At 56.3% G+C, this 18,428-nt stretch overlaps 1 protein-coding gene across 5 annotated transcripts in view; it reads left to right on the forward strand.

Annotated features, from left to right (window-relative positions):
- Positions 1–18,428, forward strand: part of Eip74ef (Ecdysone-induced protein E74) — a 150,978-nt gene that overhangs the window by 123,436 nt on the left and 9,114 nt on the right. The gene's annotated exons all lie outside the window — the stretch shown is intronic.

Genomic DNA, 18,428 nt, shown 5'->3' on the forward strand with positions numbered 1-18,428 from the left:
GGCAAACGTCCGTCGCGTAGCGTTACGACATTCTTGAAATCGAGACGAGATCGAAATTTAAAATCGATCTCGAAATTCTGGAAAAATCGGACTCGACCGATCCGCGACGCGTCCAGCGTTCGGCGACGAGACGTCGCATAAAATTCGCGTACGCGAGACGAATCCGCGACGATCTAAATGAAATATACGTGACGTCAAGCCGGCGATGGTCCTTTTCTTCGACCTCGTTTCCCCGATCGACGATTTCGAAGAGACGCCGGACCGCGAGCCGATCGAACTCGGCCGATTAATCGGTAATTTCAGTATCTCGCGGCAGTATCGGGAGATTCGATAGTCGTGACGCAACGACGACAGGCTCGGGTTTATTTCGGCTTGCCCCGGGTATCGATTGATCCGGCCCGGGGGAAAAAAAAGTATCTCGGCCTCTTAGGTAATTACGCTCGGTAAATAATTTCACTGGAACGCTCGCGCGGAGAAAGGAAAACGGCGATTCGAGCGAATCGATCGATCGATCGTAGGTACCGGGTGGTTCGCGAATCAACCTTGCTCACGGTTCTCCGAGAAAACCGTCGACGATCGTTCTAACGCGTCCCTCGATTCAAGACCGTAAGATTTCCACGCGAGTAGCGTGGCTGGTCTTTGAAACTTTCCGTGTAAATGGAAAATACCATCGGAAGAGACTGCTCAAAGTGTTACGCGAACGTAGCAATCGAGGAAACAAATTCCCCGTTTGAATTCGAGACGGTGGTCGACGACCGTCTTCCGCTATTGTTCGATATCGATCGATTCAGCTCGGTCGATGGAGAAGCCCGTACTCTTCAGCGCGCCATCGAGTTACGTAAATCGCGAGGCTCTTGGGCGAAAGAAAACGCGCGTTCGACGGTTCCGTGGAAAGGAGAAACAAATCGTAAACGCTTTAGACCGCTTTGCGCGATGACCGCGCTCGATCGCATTACGAATCCCGACGAATACCCCTAATCCGCGTGGAACTCTCTCGTTCCCGCGTCGAGACGCGAGCGGCTCGTTCCCCTCGCTGGATTTCGAAACGTCGTCCTCGCCGAGAGGGTCCGAGGGACCTTTTCGATCGCGAGACTCGACGATCGTGTACATCCTCGATCGAACGGGGAAAGAAAGTTACGAAGCTTCACTCGGTAGAGAGGGGGGCGCCCGCGCGAATTTAATTGCGTTCGAGCCGCGAGAACGAGCGCGAGCGAACGGTCCAATTAAAACGGCGCTCGACGCCGCGACGCGTCCCGGCTCGAAATATCGGTCGAGCCAAACTCGTGCTCAATTTCCACCCAAACTGTCGCCGAGCGGGAAACGTTTACTCGTGGCTCTAGACACCGAGCCGAGGGAAACTTACGAACGACGACAACAACGACAACGAGAACGACGACTACTTCCTCGTGGCGAGCAGATGCAAAGTGAAAGGACTCCTCGGAGAGTCCGGGCGCAGAACGCCCGTGTAAAAGGCGAAAGAGCGTTCGAGCGCGCGTTCGCTCGGTGTTTCGGTTGTGTACCTGTGCATCGAGCGTGTCGTCATCCTCCTCGTCGTCGGCAGAAGTCGCAAGCGACGCCGACATCGGCCGAGCATTCGTTCTCTTGACCCACTTACTTTTCCCTGATTCAACGGCCCAGATTTGCTTCCTGCCATCGCGCGCCGTCGATAGAATCGACTCGATCCACCGATCTTCTTCCTCCTCCACCTCCACCTCCCCCTCCTCCTCCTCCTCCACCGTCTACTCCCTCTCCTACCCCGACACCCCCTCCACCAACCACCCCCTCCTCGTTCCCAGTTTTCACGGCGGTTTTATCGCGCCGCGTCCTATTTAACGCATTCGCGAGGCGGATTCGTCTTTCGCGTCCTCGTCCCTTTTGTCTCGATACCAATAACGTCTTTCTTGCGCAACCACCACCGTGAAAGGTGAACGCGTTTCGATTTTACTCAGCTTGGACGAAATCGAACGCGACTCCGCGAAACGGCCCCAAAATTGAAGCTTCTCGCGTCGAAAAATACCAGAAACGCCGAGGATACCTCCGAGTATGAACAACGCGCTCGTTTCCGGTGCTTCCGCGACGTGAACGCGAGTTGAGACTCAGATCGGGAAGAACTCGTCATAAATTTCCGAATATCGTTCACTATCGCTCTTCGAGGGTGAGAAACGAACCGAACGAGAAACAAGGAAACGGAACCTAGCGTTCGGTTCAACGAACGCGAAAACGTAGATTGCGGGAAAATTGGCCAACGGAGGGACAATAAAATGGAACCTCGGGCCGTGACGACGTCCAACGAGCAGCGTTCGCTTAAATTTCACAAACGCGAAATCTCGAGGAACGACGAAACAACAAATCTCTTTCTCTTTCTCTCTTTCTCTCTCGAGAAAGAGAGCGCACGTGTCGCGCGGATCAAACTCGGACCGCGTTGGTATCTCTCTCGAGCGATTCCGTTTCTCAACGATCAAGTGCAAAGTCGCAACCGTTCGACAACCGTGAGAAACGGGAGTAGACCAGATCGCGATACGTCTCGAGGGAACACGAAACCGATTACGGTCCGGCGAGAGTTTCGGTCCAAAGTCGAATTATATTCGGTTCCCCGTAAACGCTTGTAGCGCGGCTAACCGATCGAATCGAAGGAATCGGTTGGCCCACACCCACCCGTTTCGATAGGGCGACGATCGCGCAATCGTTCCTCTTTTTCGTCTTTCCGATCCCGTTCGATGAAACGACGACAGCTGATTTCGCCGGAACGCGCACCTGGCTCTCCGGTCGTGATTTCGAGCAGCCGCGCTCGAATTGGATCGCCGCCAAGGTTGCAGCCGCTCGGTAGCAGAAGGTAGAACGAGGAGGTGGAGGTTGATCGTCGTTTGAAAAGGAGGCTCGAAGTGAAAAGCCCGTGGCGGAGTGAAATTCGCTCCGCTCGGCCGCGCACGGTTATCAATTACCGTCTCGAAGGCGCGAGAGTACGCCGGAAACGGAATTCGTCGCCGCGGCTTCTTTTATCGTCGCTCGTTCGAGCACCGATCGTTCCGTCTCCGGTTAACCGACAACTAGACACCGTCGTCCGGACTTTCCCTGATTGAAAGTGTTCCCGAAGCGTGGCAACGCGTTTAACCTCGTTCCGAGCGAGTCATCTCCTACCGAACGAAAAGCTCGCGCGGAAAGAAACTTTCCCAACGCGGTGCTGCCGCGTTACGCGACGGGTTTCGAGATCACTTCGAGACGACCGTACTCCAGATTCGGAGTAGAGGACTCCTCTTGGTGTTCTTCTCGAGAAGAAACCATTCGACGAGTCTCTGTACCCGAAACTCTTTCCAAGTGTCCCCTTCGAGAAGAAGAAACGTGTAAAATGAAAATTCGACGGATACTGATACTCGAAAATATCGCGAGTGTTTGCTTGTTCGCTGGTGGGACTCTGGGCATAAATCGTGCAAAGATGATCGGCGCGAAATACGCGAAATGCGCGAGATACGCGCGACGCGTGGCGCGAAAAGGCCCGCGAACTCGTAAGGAAAGAACAAGAACGCAAACACAGCGATAAACGTATCGTGGAAGGTATCGAGTCGCAGTAATTGCGAGACTCGCGATCACCGAACGAGCCGGTCGATCGTTGAATCGGGACGAGCAGCTGGATGGTTCGGTGGCGTTGCGTTGCGTCGCGTCGCTGAAATCCGTGCGGAACGAACGCGACGGAAACACGAAACGTTTCTTAACGTTGACCCGCGCCGGTGGAAACCGTTGATTATTTAATTGGGACGAACGGCAGCTGGAACGATTCGTGGAGACGTAACCGAGCGTCCCGTATCGGTGTTGAGGAGTAGGGGGGACCTCGGGGGGGAATAAATCCGTGGTGCGTAGGTACGACCGAAGCGAGAATCGAGCGGTGACACCGCGGCGAGAGAGGTGTACGCTCGGCAGACCGCTCGGGAGTAAAAGTGTGCCGGATTGTATAATCGAACGTGAATAAGCAAAATGTTACGCCATAGCGATTTGGTAACTTTGCGGGGCGCCCCACCAGAGGCGGCCGTGTTCCCATTGCGGTGGCCGACGGTGGAGGAGGCGATGTCGGTCGAAGGAAAATTCAACCTGCTGCAAGGGCCTCTCGGTGCAGGACCGCGATGCAGTCTCCGTTGCTGCTCGACCGATCGGTTACGAGATTGCGTTACGTTCACGGTGTACGTTGTACGACCGAACGTATTCGACCGAATATAATTACTTGCTCGAATCGGTGAGAACGAGACACTCTCTCTCTCTCTTTATTTTTACGTGGCGGAAAAATCGATCGCAGTCGAAAGAAACCGTTTATCGTTCGTCGCGAGGCACTTTGAGAACAGAACCGAGGCATCGGTCCCTCGAAGGGTCTTTCCAGCGCGAAACCGTCTTTCGATGTTTCGTAACACGCGAAACGTCGAACGAACGAACCAACTTGCTCCGTACTCGCGTTCGTTGCGAATAAACAATTCGATAATCGTTAATTTTGTTCGCTCGGGGAAAAATTCGGGGAAGATGAAGCGACGCTCGTGGGACAGCGTCGGTATTACTTTTTTTTTTTTTTTTTCTTTCTTTTGTTTCGTTTCGTTCTGTTTACTCGAAGCTCTTATTACGCAAGACGCGAAAAGTCCGAATACCCAAACACGATAACGGTATCTATCTCTTCTCGGACGCAACGTTGTTAACTTTTCGACCGTGTTTCGACAACAATCGTAACGACCACGGACGTAAGCCGATCGCTCGATTCGGTAATCGTCGAACGTCTCGACGCGATCGGTTATCGACCGACAGCCTCGAAATTGCTCTCGAGAGCAAATCGACATCGTCGCGAGAGGCCATCTCGACCGGACGATTATTCGCGCAATTTTTTCGCTGGTCGAAAATTCCACGCCGCTTCGAGAAACCGTGTTTTCGCGGTCCGTGTTTCGTCGGTAAAAAATCGAAACCCGGATCTTGACTTTTTCAACGCGCGCGCGCGTTTTCCTCGAACGAGCGGCATTCTAAAATCCGGATCCTGAGTGCCGCGTGCGCGAACTTTCGCACGTTGCCAAGTGGTCCGCGTTTTTCCGCGATTTTGCCAAACCGGGTTTGCCCATCCACCGTCTCTATCTAGAACGACGTACCAAATAAACATCGGAAATAGCCTAGAGACCGTTGTCAGCCATGGGAGCCGATATAACGCGGACGCGGGAATCGTTGCATCGGGCAATTAACCACTCGATCGTGTACCTTCTACCTCGATTGACTCGATCTCGTTCCGAATTTAGAGTCCTCGATTTCCTTTTTAAAATATCTAATCGCGCACCGAACAGTCCCGGGTCGGAGAGGATAGGTCAGTTCTCTGGCTCGATCTCGAGAGTTCTTCTGAAAGTATTTACCGGTAGAACGAAAGGAAATCGCGCGTCGGGATCGTCGATCGAAACGTAAAAGTGACGCTCTCGAAAATATCGTCCCATCGCCTCTTTAAAAACTGTCGTAACGCTCGAAAGGAATCTCTGGCACGATCGCGGAGACAAAACGGAAATTTGTTCGCTCGGTTGCGCTTCTATCCCGGGGAGTGGCAATTTCCTCCTCGGCCGTAACCACGGGACCCTGGATCGCGTTCGTATCCACCGTGGAAGAGAACGATCCAACCTTGCCCTCTAATCGCTTCCGAAACTCGTAAACCCGGTGAAAGCGGAGAAGGAGCGATTAAACTATTAACGAGGCGAACCGCGGTCTCGAGAGAGCCCGACTCGATAGTAGGCGCCACCGTACGACCGGAATAGAAACGCCGCGAAGAAATAGGCACCAGCCCGTGCTATTTTCGAATGGATCATCATCGAACCGCGATTCGTCCGTTCGTGGCTCGAGAACGTGTGAAAGACCCTTCGGGCACGCCGAGAACGAAAGTTTCGCGCCGCGCGAGCGCCTCTCGGCCCCGCGACGTGGCACACATTTTCACGTTGAGGACGAATCGGCCGCGCAAACCGTTACAAGGCTCTGCGAACCGATTAAATCCCGATTAACCCTTCGCGTCTTGCTCGCTTGCCAAGGAAACGCTCGGCCGTCTCGCGCGCTCCGCGAACGACCGAATACGCCGCGACGCGTGCACCGTGGCCACGCGTTTCGGATCCGTGACTCGATGGAAAGGAAAAACACCGACACCGATGAATCTTAACGACCTCGTGACGCGGATCCGTGCCTCGAAATATACATTATCGGTGATTCGTTTAACGGTCCCCGATGCGGTAAGAGACGCGACGAAAAACGAGGAAACAGGAAGAGAAGGAAAATAACGCACCGGTCGACTCGCCGCGCGCGGCCAGGGTACCGAGAGGGTACCACAGGAGGAAGTAACGCGCACGGTCGAGAAATAAAAGTTACGAGCCAACGATATAATTAGAGCGAATAGTATCGATAACGGATAGTTGGAAAGAAGCGTAGGAAGCGATGTAAAAAAAAAAAAAAAAAAATAATAATAATATCGTTTTTATCGTCTCACGGGGAAATTTCCCCTCGGTCGTAATAAAAGTGTCCGATAAACGATAGAAAAACAACGGCGAAAGTGCGTTACCTGTGTCTCGAGCGATATCTCGATCGAGGGAAGCGCGAAGAAAAATCGGTGGGGGCGTTGATTTTCGAAACCGCGGCGACACGATTCGCGGCGCGTTGCGTGTCAAGGCGAGGCCCGATTATTCATTAGACTTTGTAAATATTAATTACCGCGCTCGAGAACGACCGTCCCGGAATCGATTACCATTCTAATTCCTCCGACTGCGCGAGAAACGGGAATCCGGCCGGGTCGAATTTTGTTTTGCGGCTTCGTACGTACGTTCGTTCGCTCGCTCGCTCGCTCAGCTTTTTTCTCGTTCGTTCCTCGCGGACGTGTTTCGCTCTCGGGCGAACGATTTTGAAAACAGCCAGAGGTTATTTAAAACTTGTTCGCCGCGTTCGTAGGAAGAGGACGACGCCGCGTTACGCGGCGTCGAGCACTTTGGTTTCCCGGAACCGGTCACGCGACTCGAAACCGAATTTCTCGAGTTCGCCCGGTACGTCGAAACGCCGTTGAGAATTTTTTTTTTCTTTTCTTTTCTTTTCTTTTGGCAACCGTCTGACGTCGCCGCGGAGACAGATGGCCGGAAAAATGCGCGAAAATGCGCATGTTTGGGAACCGAGCCACCGGGGATCGAGGATGTCCTGGTTGCCCTAGATCAAGTACTCGTCGGATATTTTTAAAAGATCGCCAGACGCGAATCGCCGCCGCCGTCGCCGCCGCCGCCGCCGCCGCCGCCGCCGCCGCCGCCGCCGCCGCCGACGTAATTCGAACGCGCGAACGAGCGAGCGAACCGACCCGAGCGGAGAGGGAGAGAGCGACGAATAAAAAGCCACCGGGGTAGCGGAGAGAGCGAGAAAGAGAGCGTGTGTACGTTTGCACGCGCTCACGTGTATGCGTGTACGTGTGTACGTTTCAGAGAGAGAGAAAGAGAGAGGCAAGGCGGTATCGGGGAAATCGAAGAAAAAATAGAACGCACCGCGGCTCGGTGGCCCGACGTCGAATAACAACCGCTTACGAGCGGTCGCTCGATCGAAGAAAAACACCGATGAAAAATCGCGGCGCCGCGCCCGTTGACTTTTAAATTCTCCACGGGAGAATTCCCGGAATTCTCCCGTACAGAACTCCGGAACCGTCGAGCGGATTATGATCCGGGAGGGGAGCCTTCGAGGAATTTTTCCGACCATTCGACGATCCAAGGAGAATTCTTCTGGAACGAAGGTCGTTGATTTTTTAGCATTTTTCGCGAAACGGCGCTCGGTGTTTCGTTACGATTTTCCCAAGTTTTCGTCGCGCGTCCATCGATCGTTCTAACCATTGGTTCTTTCCACGTTGAAAGAAGGTAGAACGTTTACGTGGAAACGCACAACCCGATCTACGCCCAAACTTAAAAAGTTGCTCGATGGTCCTCGACGTTCCGCAAACCGTGACGTTGGTCCCCAACCCCGCGTCGAGGATAATGGAAAAATTTTTTTTCTACGGGGAAAAGGGGTAGGGAGAATTCCGTTCGACGTTGGGGACGTTGTCGAAGCCGCTCCGGGTCTTGGAGACACGCGCCAATAATTTGTCGTTCAATTTGTCCAAAGCTGGCGGGGCTGGGACGGATTTCCTAGCGGTCGAAGATGCGACGCGAAAACACTTTGTTTTGCATACGAGCTCGATGCAAATGAAGCCACTTACACAGCTGGTCGTTATCAGTCGCTGGAAACCGGTCTAGTATGTATATCGGGATATTTTTCAGCCGGGGTCGAACGACCTCCTCGTTGGAAGTCTCGTCCGACGCGAGTAATCCGCGGTCGGGCAGCGCGATAACGCCGCGGAGACATTATCTTTGGTAGATTCTATCGCGTTCGCGTACGAGGAGAGATCTCGAGTAGCGTACGGGTATCCGTGAAATCGCCACGGGTATTTTCGTTGACCGTAAATAATCGGTGGAGCGCGGGTGAAGTGGAAACCGGGGGATAAAAGCGAACGCGACGGGTTACGCGGGAAGAAAAAATCGCGGCTCGAGCGGAGAGAGAGAGAGAGAGAGAGAGAGAGAAGAGGAACGAGAAGAAGAATCCGCGCACCGAAAGAGTCTCGGTGCGTGGCGTTACGTAACGCTTCGCGTAGCGGGGAACAGCAGCGAGTAAAAATAAAGGAACGAAACGCGATGCAGAGCGGATTCTGAGCATAGACTGGGTCTAGGTCTAGGTCGACGAGGCGGGGCGTATGGTTATATACGTACGCTGTCGTCCGTACGGTAGTCGGTTTCTCCGGCTCGGGTCGATCCTCCTCGCTTTCAGAGTCCTTCCGCGCGACGCGTTTACGATCTCGCGGTCTCGCGAACACGGTTCGCTCCGGTATCGCGATATACTTAACCTTTAAGTCCCCGCGGCGAGGCTCGCGGTAAACCTTCGCTGGAGTACGTTATTTTCCGTCGGATCGCGAAGAATTAAATCGCTCGCCGGAGATAACGAGCGTACGATATTTATTCGCGATTTTGCGAAAAACAAAATCGGAGCTCGACGGATCCGGGCAGCTACTCGACGATTAAAACGTTCGATTCCCCGCGATACCGTATCGGTTCTCCGTTGGTTCGTGCTCGACCGCGTGGCTTTCTCACGGTTGATCGTTGTCGGTGACTCGCTCGCGCGGCGCGTCCTCGCTGCGAAGGTACGTTCGTCGGTTAGTTTTTCGCGATCGGTCAGGGACCGGGGATCGTCTCGCGAGGAGGAACCGTTTCACCGGTCCGGTCGCGGCGCGTGTTCCATCATCGTGAGAAATTGTTGCACCGTCGCGGTTCCCGTACGCGCGGCTCCCGTCGGACGGTGTACATCGCGAGCTGTGTGTTCAGCTTGTGTTTGCGCGCCGCGGTAAAATACACGGGCGGAGCGGACGGGCGTGTTACGGTAACTAAACAAATTCCAGACGCGAATTAACATAAAGCCCGGCGAGTTATCGGTGTCGTAAACCCGTCGTACGAGTACTCGGCGCGAAGCGGTGGCCGAGCGCGAAAGTGCGCGGTGTTCCCTTACCTGGCGGCCGCTTCGCCTCCGCTCGGTTCCACGGCGAAGAGAGGAAAAGTCTAGCGCGAGTGCCGCCGGCGGGACTTGGCGAGAGAGCAGGTGCCACAAAGGCGGCGAGCAAAAACAAAAGGAGCTCGGGCCGTACCGCGCCGCACCGCGCCGCGCCGCGCCGCACCGCGCACCGGCACCGGCAGCTAGCCTAGCCTAGCCTGGGTCTAGGTGTAGGTCTAGGTCGACTAGGAAGGGGTGCGCCGGTCTACTTCCTGGCCTAGTGGCGAGCGAATCGCCTTTTCCGTCCGCGTGCCACTCCGCGCCGCGAGCACGCTCATCCTTCGAAACTCGATATTTCCGTGAAAGATAACGCGCGCGCGTACGCGCCCGGTTTCCAGAAGGATATCGTGGAAATTCCTGTTGCTCGCTGGCCGTGGAACCGAGCGAAGGGACCTCGAACCTCCGACCGAGAATCGAGAACCGATCGATCCGATCCGTTCGTCGAGCGACGCATCGACCCGACGCGTTTTTCGTCCAACGGCCGCGACCCGACGCGTTCGCGTACCGTTTCGCGCCTCGACCGGTGAACCAAGGACGACGCCACGGAGACGAAAAAGAGAAACGACACCTCGAGATACGAGTGTTAAACCGTAAAGTGCATTCACACCGGTCGGTCGCACGTGACCGTGTTACGCGAGCGTGTGCCTCGACGACGATCAACGTCCCTCTCGAGCGCTCCGGAAACGCGAACGGTGTCGTATTTTATTGTAGGCCAAGACACCGCGCGTAGACCGGACCACGGACGGGCTTTTGCAAACTGCGAGAAAAGCAGGAAATATAACGTTGCGTCCTGAATTCGACACGATTTCCGATGGAGGAGAATCGACACCGCCTGCCGTGTTGCAAAACTCGCGCGGCGCGATACACGCCAGCAGCGTCGTCCCGTTTCTTCGGTTTTCACCGCCCTTCCCCCGTTCCGCGAGCGTTCTCCTCTCTTTTCCCGCTCGGACGATTATAATATTCAGGAGGAAGCAGAATCGGCGGTATTTTCTCGTTCAGCCCCCACGGTCGGGAACGCGCATACGTGTCGCGTACACAGCGTAATTGGAAGTGACACGAGCTTCGTTACGAATTCCGCGATCCAATAATAAGCGCATAGTCGCTTTAAATAGCGCGGTGCATTGAATATTCATGAACGAGTTAAACCTCGGCGCGGAATTCCTTGCGATATACCGGGGAGGAAGGTTGGCGGGGTTAAATTGTTCGGCTGAAACTTCACGCCTCCGGGATCGGGGGAATAGAGATTAATTAAACGACGAAAAGTTGGCCGTGGTATCCGACGAGTCGGTGAAAAACCCCGCTCCATAATTGAGTGCTCTTTTACCGTATCGGTGCACGGAAAATACACTCCTCGCGCGAGATCCCGTCTCTTTAACCGCTTCGTTCGACTCGATCGGAGCAGTTTACCCGCGCCTCGATCGCGTTCGATGGAAATTAAGAGCCCGAAGAGGAGGAGAAGTGTTTTTTTTTTTTTTCGAGCGAGTAACGCCGCCCGCGACCGAATATAAAACACTTTTATCGCGGTACGGGTTCCGTCCGGACGCGGTCAACGATCGATTTCCCTCCGCGCTCGACGCGACTCGCTCGCACCGCGTCGCGATCCGAACGCTCCAAGACGCAACGAATTCGTCGATAAAAGATCGCCGGACACAGGAAGGACGCGGTAGAATGTCGTATTATAATTCACCGTGTCTACCGTGACTAATAGATAATGCGAGCCTAGTCCCATACGCGCCAACCTGTACGGTGCAATTGCACATTGCAGGTGCATCGTCGCGGTTACGTAAAAACTGAGGTCGCGCGAAGGTAGACTTTGTCGCACCGCTCGACTTTTTATCCGACTATTTTTCCACTGCGTCGTACGAGCTCTCGAGTCGCGGCGTTCTTCGCCCTGCGTCGCAGCGCCGAGTCGACGAATCGTCCGCTTTGGAAAATCTCGGCTCGCTTCCGGGACGCGATTAAAGTCCATCCTTGTACCGTCGACCGGCCCCGAAAAATCACCGTGTCACCCGGTAACGGGCGTTCCGAGCGCGGAATACGAAAAAAATACGCACACGAGAGGGCCGGGCGCGTGTATGCGTGCCTGCGCGAGTGCGCGTGCGTCTCTCGACGAATTCGTAAACGGTCGTCCGGAAGTGGCGCGATATTTTGCGCGTCGATTTTCGGGCTGCTCCCCCCGGTCGTAGGTAGGCGAGGAAGACGACGCGGAGTCGGAGAAAGAAAGGGAGAACGAAAGAGGAGGAAACGAGACACGCGGGTTTACGGATAGGCAGAGGCAGAGGCAGAGGCAGAGGCAGAGGCAGAGGCTGGCAGGCGGGCAGGCAGGCAGGCGAGCTGGCAGGCAGGCAGGCAGGCGAGCGGACAGGCAGCCGGCCAGCCAGCCGAGCCTCGCAGCGAGCGTCCTTCCTGGGTCTCTGCCCCTACCGACGTATGTATTGTAGTATTGTATATTTGCAGTGTACATATTATCAGAGCGGGTTCCACTGTGTGCGCGGACGTCGGTGTCCCCCGTGAGCCTGTGGAGACGCGCCGGCGAGCGCGCGTGCGCACTCGGACGCGCGTGTGTGCAGCGCCGCCGCCGCCGGCAAAAATGCATAGCGCTGTTGCACCAGACGGTTCTCAACCGGACAGACTTCTCTCTCGCGCGCGCGCACCGTGCACCGCGCACCGCGCACTTTTCTCTCTCTTCCTCTCTCTCTCTTGTTCTCTCTCCGGTTCTCTCGAGCAACGCGTAAAAGTCATCGTCGGCTGATCCGGCTTATCGGCGAGACGGTGAGCCGAATCGATTACCTCGAAGGGGAACTGTTCCCGGCTTGTGTTCTCGAACGAGCAAATCCGCGGGGAAAATATTTGCGATGCGCCGCGATGATGTTACGACGATAAAATTAATCGGAGCGAAGGATGAGACCGGGCACGGAGAAAGAAAGAGAGAGTGCGAGAAGAGTCGGGAAGAGGAAGAGGGGAGTTTGTAAGCGGCGAGTAAACGATGCTTCTTCAAGGCCTCTGCCCCCTCCGCCCTCCACCCCGTCCCGCGGCACCGCACCGCACCGCACCGCACCGCACCGCACCGCACCGCACCGCACCGCTCCGTGCCGCACCGCACCGCGCCGCGCCGCGTCCCCCTCCCTGCCGGTTTCGACGACCGCTATCATCGGACCACGTCCGATTCGCTCGTCTCCTTAACCTTTCGGCCCGGTTCACCGTGTCTCGCGGATATTTTCGACCTCTTCCGACAATAATTACGCGCACGTACACGAATCTCGGGCCGGCGGCGGTGGCGACGGCGGCGGCGGTGGTGGCGTTCGGTTCGTTCCTCAGGCTCGACAAACGATAGCGATCTCCGCGCAACCGGTACGAATTTATTTCTGGATTATCACCGTGGCCGCGATAAGCTCCTCGTTTCTCGTTATCGTCGCCAGCCGAGCGAAAGGCGCGATTATCCGATTCGGATGCGCCCGAGATAGTTCCACGTTGATCGTTGTCCCTCCGGTAGTTAGTTGCGGCGATCCCCACCCGTTCGTTGCGCGGTTCGGCTCGAAAATCTCGGGCGACGTTCGTTCGACGGTTACGCGTCGACTCGTAGGTTTCGCCGTTGGCGCGCGGTAACGAACGGATTTTCCGTACGGCGATCGCTTCCGCGAACCGCGCGCCGGTTCCCCGCTAATCGTCTCCGAAAACATTTTCCACGACGGACGTCGGCCGCCAGAGGCTGACGAAGCCGCGCAAATATTTTTGCGTCCCGTCACGGCTCGAAATTCGAATCGCCGGCGTCGCTCGCTGCTCACCGCGCGCCATGAGGATCGCTTTCTTTATTCCTATTATACTAGCTCACGCACGCCCGCGCACATGCACGCGGGTACACGTGCACCGAGTCGGGCGCTGCACATGCACGCACGCGTGGCGCGCTCACGGGCCTCCGTGGTCGTGGAAAGAGGGAAAGAGGACGAGGGGAGGATCGCTCGGACGAGGGACCGAGGGGTGCGCGGTCAGGGGGTGGGGGATACGGGAACAGGGGACAGGGGACAGGGTAGAGGGGAGTGGGTACGGGTGGTTGGACGCTAGGGAGGAGCGGGGTGGATGCGACCGACGGCCGTGGAGGGGAGAGGGAAAAGAGCTGCAGCTAGAGTACCGCGCGAGTATAACGCCGAAGGCACGTATCGGCGGTTTTAGCGAGGTATAGACGGTGACCTTGTCGCCGGCAATTCACCCCGTCTGTCTCTCCTTTCTCCCTTTCCCTCGGTCTCTGTCACTCCGCGCGCCGCTCTTTCTTTCCCTCCATTGACCCTCTCCGACACTCCGCTCCGCACGGCATCGTTTCTCGACGTCGCTACACCCCTCTTCTCTCGGCCTCTTCTTCCGTCTCCCCGCGATCGTGTGATCGCTCCGTCCCTCTCTCGCTCCTCGTTCTTTCCACGGATGCACCCGTGGACGGGAGCACCGCTCGTCCTCGTTGCACTCGTCCGGGAACCGACGTCACCGAGCGTTTCTCGCGCGTTCCTCGCGTACGATCTTTTATGCGCGACAACGTCCTTCCTTCTTTCGCGCTCGATCTTCCCGATCTTCTCCCGCGCGACGCCCAAACGTCTCCACGCGAACCTTTTACCAGCCCCTCTTGCGCGCTATTCTCTCTCCGGTCGCGCTCCGCGAAAGCGAAACGATCGATCCGTGTACCGTATCCTGTTTTACACGCGACGCGAGGCGACGCGAGTCGACGCGAGTCGACGCGACGTTCTCGTTCCCTCGTTTCGTGGTTATCAGGGGCGTGGACGAGGGCGACGCCGATCGCGATGGAAACGCTCGATCGAAAATTTTCGGCCCGAGGTCTCGTCGAGGCGCTCGCATGGAAGAGACGGCAGACTCGCCGAGATACGCTCGAGCGCCGCGTTAATTCGATATCCCTGTGGGTCGAGCCACTCGCGGTTCGCTGTATCTTATATACTTCCCCTTTCTTCGTCGCGATTTGCCTCCGACTTCGTTCGACGCGGCTCGTTTCGTTTCGCCTCGGTAAATAGTGGCGACTTTATCGTTTCTCGTCCACCTTCTCGGTTTCGCGGACGCGACGATTTCGTCTCCGCGTACACGGAACCGTTCTCCGTCTCGCTTCGACCTCGAGCGAGCGAACGACACGCGCTGTCTACTTTCTTTCGCGTATCTACGAGATTATCCAATTTAAATGTAAAGTGGAACGAAAATTACGTCGCGTCGCTCGGGTGATCGATCGTTGAACGTTTCTCCGTCTTTCGCGGTGAAACGCGACCTCGGGGTCGGGCTTCGACCGAAACAAACGGCCGTTAAAGCGCAACGGACCTCCCCTGTTGGCGAGTCCGCGGCTTCTCTCGGAGCATTTGCATAACGCGTGCATCGCGCGCGATACGACGCGCGCGTTCGCTTTCGTTGGTGCCCGCGTGTACTTCTCTAACCGGCGACCTTTTCTCTCGATGTTTCGTCGTTCTCTCGAGAAGGAACCACCTTGTCTCTCCGGGAACGTTCGCCGGATCGTCGCGGAGTTATTCTCATCCGTCGTCGAGCGTATCTCGCGCTCGTTCCCGACGCGTACAAAGAGTCGAGCCAGCCGAGAGATACCAACGATCGAGTTTCGTCCAGCCGAGTATCTCGGATCGTCGTAGAACGGACACGTCGCACCTAGCGGTAATCGGTTTCGCGCGGCGCGGCGCGGCGCGGCGCGGCACAGCGCAGCGTCGTGTCACCGGTTATTTATGCGATTCGATTTCGTAATCGGCTCCAGAGAAATCCGTAGATAGCGACCAGCGAGCGGTATCTCCGCGCACGCGACGCGACGAAAATAAAGGAAGGAAAGAACGTACGAGAGTCGCGCACGAGCGAGATTTTTCTGTCGCTTTAATCGGCAGATTTCGCGCTCGTTTATCGAATCCGTTTATCGACCCCCGCGCGCTCGCGCGCGTACACGCGGGGACCGAGACGAAGAGAGAGAGAGAGAGAGAGATAGAGAGTACGCGAGAACGAGAGAGGCTCACCGTTATCGCCCGCGAGATTAATCGGCGAGAGGAAAGGGGTTACGCAACGCGCGCGCGAATCGCGAGCGACGAAAAACTCTGTCGCGACGTTCTCTCACTAGCGCAGGACACAGCTCTACGGACCCATCCAACGATCTCCGTTGTTCTCGGTTCGTTTCTCGATTCGGAGAGGAACTTTCTCGCTAGCGTTTAACGACACCTCTCTCTGTGATCTCGCCGCTCGCGAATCGACGATCGGTCGTTCCCTCGTCCCACATCCCCGGGGTCCGACTGGTCCGTCGGTGGCTGTACGCGTGGGCACGTGTTGCGCGCTCCTCGCAGGCGTGTACCGTGCGTGGAACCGCGCTCGAAAATTGACAATTTCAAATGATTCATTTCCGGCGGGTCCGGTCCGTGGGGACCGGCTCTCCTTCCCGTTGTCTCGTCGTTCCAGCCCGGGATGCGAGCGAAAGCGCGAGCGAGAACGTACCGACCGTGGGCAACGGAGAAAGGGGGACGAAACGAGCGCGCGACGGAAAGAGAGGAGAGACGCGGGACGGGCCGAAACGGGAGCGAGAGAGCGAACGAAAAACCGACGACGGAACGCGGCGGCGATCCAACCGAGCCGGGTCTCTCTCGGACGCGAATTCACGCACACACTTTCGCGTCTAAATATAATGCGCGAGAGCGTAGTCTGTATCTCCTTCCCGCTCTCTTTCTCTCTTTCTCTCTCTCTCTCTCTCTCTCTCTCTCTCTCTCTCGGTCTCTCTTTCTCTTTTCCCCTCGGTCCTCTCCCGTCGCGTTCTCCGTGGTCGTTCCGTGGCACTCGACGGCGCGAGTGCACGCAGCCGCATCGACGGTGCATACTGCACGCACACGCGACGCTGCAGCCAGCCTAGACCTAGACCCACTGAGCTAGCCTAGACCCGCGGATATATACGGCCCCCTGGTGGGGAGGAACAGGAAGATGAGGGAACGGGAGGGAAGGAGGGGGGCTGTCTCTAGTACTATCGGAGAAAGTGAACGGGCATCGAGTAACGACGCCGGGTTAGTTCCGCGCGCACGAAACTTTTCGTGTCACGCGATCCTCCCGATCCTCTTCGCGCGACGTTCCTCGTTCCTTCGTCCTCGCGATTCTTCCTCCCTCGCACCCCGACGCTCGGTTTTATCGGTAACGCGCGCACGCTCGCCGATGTCGCCTCCTTTCGACCGAACGTATTTCCAACCTCTCGCGAGCCCAACACCAGCGGTTCAAAGGTCAAATCGACCACGTTCGAGTACTTCTCCCGTCGAGCGTACGAATTTTCGAAACGGTGTTTCTCTTACCGTTTCGAAACGGTTCGACGACTCGCGCGCGCCAGTAACTTCGACAAAGGTTCGTCGGTCCCCGACGCGACGCGTCCCCTGTCGACGGGTCCGTAGATCGAACGCAAATCGGTCTCGCGAAGCGTGGCTCTTCAGTCGCGTCTGTCCGCGGAGAAAATCCAACGACGTACCCGGATATCTAGCGCCTTGCGACAGAGCGCTCGCGAGCGGACGAGGAATCGTTTTCGAGAGAATCGTACGGAACGGTTTCTCGCGGAACGCGGATAAACGGTGATACTGGTAAGGAATTTTACTCGAGAGAGTCGAAACGAGGGGTCGGGATTGTACGTCGCGCGTGTTTCGGAAATTGCTGTAACGTTGCCCGATGCTTGTACGGTGGCGCGAGGGGTTGACTCTCAATTACCAAACGAGCGAGTTAAACCTTGCCTGCGATACATTCGCGGCGTATCGCTGTTGCGTCGCGTTTACGTAACGTTGCGTAAAAATAATGTATTGCGCAACGAAAATAATACTTTGTCGAAAAAACCGAACCGTCGATCGTCGCTCTCGGGCTCTCGCTCTCGGCGAGAGGACCCTACCGAGCGTGATTCGCGTCGCGGGTGCGCAAGGATCGTCGTCGCCTGTTCTTTTCTTTCTTTTTTTTTTTTCCCCGCGCGGAACAACGGTTCGCGGAATTTCGATAACGTTTTTTCCGCATCGACGCAACAACGCGCGCTCTCCATCCGGCGGATGCTCGCGTCTGCCCTTGTTTCGCGAGTTTCGCGTTTCCTTTCTCTTTCGTTCGCCGCTCGCGATATTATATAATACCTGGTAGACGCACCGGGGAACGACAGCGCCGATTCAGCGCGGCGCGGACGAGCGTTAACTTATTTACATTCTCTCGCTGCAATCGTTATCTTATTATTGTAATTATTATACCCGGGGCGATAAGACACTCCTTCCATGCGACGATATCCATGTCAATGCCGCTGACCCAAATCATCTGGCCCGATCGTTTTATCGCGGCTTCGAGCGCGCGATCGAACAAGGGGAGTGGGGGGTCAGAGAGCCCAGAGGGGGGGAGAGCTTTTGGCAATTGTCGGGTCCGGGTTATCTTTCGCGAGCGGGCGAACCGATAACGCGCCCTCTGTCCGAATTTTCAAGAGTGCACCATCCTTGCCGAGGTTGCGCGTTAACGCCGTTTTCGAAACGTTATCGGACAATTCCTTGCGCAACGCGGTACTCCTTCGGCGTGGAGATCGCTCGGTCGTGGTTCGCGGACGTTTCGTAATTTTCGCGGAAAGAACTTCCTGGAAAGAAGCTCGACGAGGGTCTCCCGAGTCGTTTATTCCGGACTCGATGTGTCCGGCGTCGGGTAAAAGACGCGCGGCGAGCACCGCCGCGGCTACGAGGCGAGATATATGCACGGGCCGAAAATAAATCAACCCGGAGCGGAGGTTCTCGCGTTGGCTCAATTAAGAGCCGCGGAATCAAAGGGTCGAAGTTCCAGCGGCGGTCGCCGGCCGGCGTCCGCGTCCCTGTCTCCGAGCAGAATTTATACAGACG

This window comes from Ptiloglossa arizonensis, chromosome 2, assembly GCF_051014685.1.
Source record: "Ptiloglossa arizonensis isolate GNS036 chromosome 2, iyPtiAriz1_principal, whole genome shotgun sequence".
NCBI classification, from domain to species: Eukaryota; Metazoa; Arthropoda; class Insecta; order Hymenoptera; family Colletidae; genus Ptiloglossa; species Ptiloglossa arizonensis.